Here is a 3403-nt window from a genome sequence, read left to right on the forward strand (position 1 = left end):
ACCGCAGCACCACTGGCCTCCAGCTGCCGCCCACAGCAGCTCCTTTCCGTCGAAGCCCATCAGCTTCCTTCCCCAAGGAGAAGGTCCTGCCCGTGGAAGCCGCCCGAGTGCCTGCGGCCGGGCCAAGGGAATACTCCAGGGCTCTGGGACATGGACGCTGGGCGGGCCGGGATGCACAAGCGCTGCTGCCCGGCGTGAGCTCTACTCGGCCAGAGCGAGAAAACGAAGAGATTTCCCTGAAATGAGTATTTCGGGTGAAACTTGGGAAACGGCCTCTCCTTTCGGGAGGGAGGGAAGCCGAGGCGGATTGTGCGGGATGCTCGCCGCCGCTGTCGGGAGGGGAGGAACGGCGGGTCGGAGCGGCCCAGCCACGCACTCATTACCATCTGATCAAATATTCATCAGGGCAGGGGCTGCCGGCCACGGGAACGGTTTTGCGTGGGGACAACCCGCGGCTGGCTCCCTCCACCCCCGCCCCATAGCCCGTCCCGTCGGGGCACAGATGATCAAACGCCGCGGCGAAGATAAACTTTGAAAGACAGAGCGAACGCTTAAAGTTTAGATCTCCAGATTATTACAATGCTCGATATTAAAGTGGCCCTGAGCAAGCTTTCAAAGGGAGCCTAATAAAAATTGATCTCCGCTGCTTTTGCAGCACTCGGAAAATAGGCTTGTTGAGCGGCCGTAATATCGGGAGAAGGTTCCCTCTGAAATGACAGATGAAGTCATAAACAAGTTTGATCTTGGAATCAAGCTTCGATAAATATTAAACACAGTCCCCTTTACACGTGTGGATTATGATATATGGCGCGTCCAAACTTTAAAATAAGGAAATACCAGAGAAAATGATCTCAATAAATTTTCTAAGTATAAACGTTGATTATGTTTCGATTTTCATTCAAGAGCCTCTGCTGCTCGTTTTTTGGTGCAAATGACATCTCGCAATAGGCTTTTGGGGAAAAGGGCTCCCTATTTGAAAAAGAGAGCCCTAGAGGTGTACAATTTATGTAATCTGTGGCTGGAAAATGAATCGTGTAATTTATTGGAAAACAGAAAGTCATGAAGATTGGATCAGCATAGCCTATCCAAGGCCCCCTATCCATCAAGTTCCAATTAACAACCTAACCAGAGAGCTTTAATGTGTTTCCAATCTAGTGGCCTGATAGACTCATCAATTCCTCTGGGAGAAATTAAGAAAATCGACCGCCCCTTGGCGTTGTAGTGTCATTCCTTTCTGCAACTATATGTCAAATTAAAAACACAATTAAAATTTAAACTGTTTCAATCAGAGGGTGCCCTGCAACCTATGTTTCACTTAATAGAACTTTGATGAAAATCTGATGGTTCCACTCCATCATGAAGGCGAATAGAGCTGAGGAGAGCAAGAGATTCTTTATATTTATTTAAAATATCGGAGCTCAGGAGAGCCTAGACCAGGTGACCAAACCTGAGAGAAATGGAGGTTTCAATCCCGTCGAGTTGCCACTTCCCACGCCCGCGGGAGCGACCGGCGGGGCCGCTCCTCTCTCTGCCCGGGCGACACGCGTGTCCCCACGGGGGGACGGGCGTCCCACGGCACCTTCTGGCGCGGCAGGGAGTGGGGCGAGGGAGTTTTAAATCCCTGACATCGCGCTGATCGAGAGGGATTGGCTGATTTGGGCTGTAAAATATGCACGACCAGCTCGGGAGAGTCACGAAGGGCCCCGGGCGCGGACTCCTCTCCCCGGGGTCCCCACGCACCCCGGCCCGGGCCAGCCCCACGGGGTGTGGGGCGGGGGCTGCCTGGGGAAAGGCTGCACGATCTGCACCCCCTTCGACTTGATATTGATCTAAACAGGTTTAGATCTCTTCGCTGGGCAACTCTGCCGGCTTCCCGGGGATGTGATCACGGCAGAGGTTATTCTCGGCAGCCGCGCAAGGTGCGGAGGGGAGAGAGGCTTGAAAGAGCCGCTCCGCGCACGCAGGGCACACTCACAACGGGCCCCTTCCTCCCCACACACCCTTTTTTATTTATTTCTTATTTTTGAAGTGGTTCCGAACCCTAAAACCACGCTTTAGGGCAGGTGAAGGTCCACGGGGACGGCGGCGACAGGTCCCACCGCCCGGTTCCCAATCATATGGGAGCGGCGAGAAGATAATTTGGATGTGCGAGAACAAACCAAGGTCATCAACACCGCCGAAAGAGCGCAGGAACAATAGATTCATTTGAAACAATATTTTACAGACGTTTTACGATCAATATGAACTGAAGCATTATGCTGTACCAATCTGTTAATGCTCTTAATGGTCTTCTCATTCCGTTAGCACACTATGCCAAGTCGATAGAGTAAAGTGATTATTACAGAGACACTTGCAGCATATTTGGGGGAGGAAAAAAAAAAGAACCCCTAAACCACACAGTTTTCCAGCACCGTTTTAAAGCGGGATCATTCCCACAGAGCGGCTTCGTGTGTCCCCACCCTTTGCTGCCCGTCCTGCGCGTCGCAGGCACTGACGACAGAATCAAACATTTCCCACCGACCTATAAAATAAAATTTGCAAATATTCGGATAAAAAAAAAATTAAAAATTATCAATAATAATTAGGATAAAAAAATACCAACCTCCCAACGTGGCTCGCCGGGAGCGTGCGGCTGCTGGAGGGGCCGAACGGCTCCGTGCCCCTCGGTCCCTACTTCAGCCCTCCGGGAGGCAAAACTCTTCTGAATCCCCAAATCTGGTGGTTGGGAAGTTTATATCTTCCCCCCCCGCTGTTTGCTATACACAGCGAACCTCTATTTACTACCAAATAAAAGAAATACATGTGTGTTTCGACCACAAACAGACGAGCTAGTTCTGTTCAGCCAAGCTCAAAACAGTGGCCGAGAAGAACCGTGTTATCTCTCGAATTGCAAACAAAGGCAGAGATTTGCCGAGCGGGGTTGCAGCAGTAAACAGAAGTGGCCGCGGAGTTGCCAACAGCCGAGAGGAACGAAGCAACTTTCTTTGAATCGCACCCACCTCCCCGCCAAACAATTTTTGTTTCTGTAGAGATGATTTCTTTTTCCACCACTCAAAGCGATTGCTTTCACTCCATCCCAGAGCGATGTGGGATCTCCAGAAACTTCAGGCAGGGCCAAAGGTGCGAGAGGAGGGGGGGGGGTCCCTTGTTAGCCTGTCCCGCTCCTGTCCGGCTCCAGGCCGGCACTCCCCTGCCGGGAGCGGCGCGGCGCAGCGGGAAGAGCCGGGGCTGGCGGAGCCCTCGCTCGGTGGGCATCTCCCTCGAAGAGAGACATTAAACAGCTCGCTTCCCGTTTAGCTGAAGTGTTCAGGGATAGGATGGAGTCTGGGGAGACTTTCTGAAGGCTTAAGAAAAGCCTGAACGCCAGGCTCGGCTTGCTGCGGATGCGAACAGAAAGGAGCAT

Source organism: Manacus vitellinus, unplaced genomic scaffold (genome assembly GCF_001715985.3).
Source record: "Manacus vitellinus isolate BGI_N305 unplaced genomic scaffold, ASM171598v3 scaffold_40_pilon, whole genome shotgun sequence".
Taxonomy (NCBI): Eukaryota; Metazoa; Chordata; class Aves; order Passeriformes; family Pipridae; genus Manacus; species Manacus vitellinus.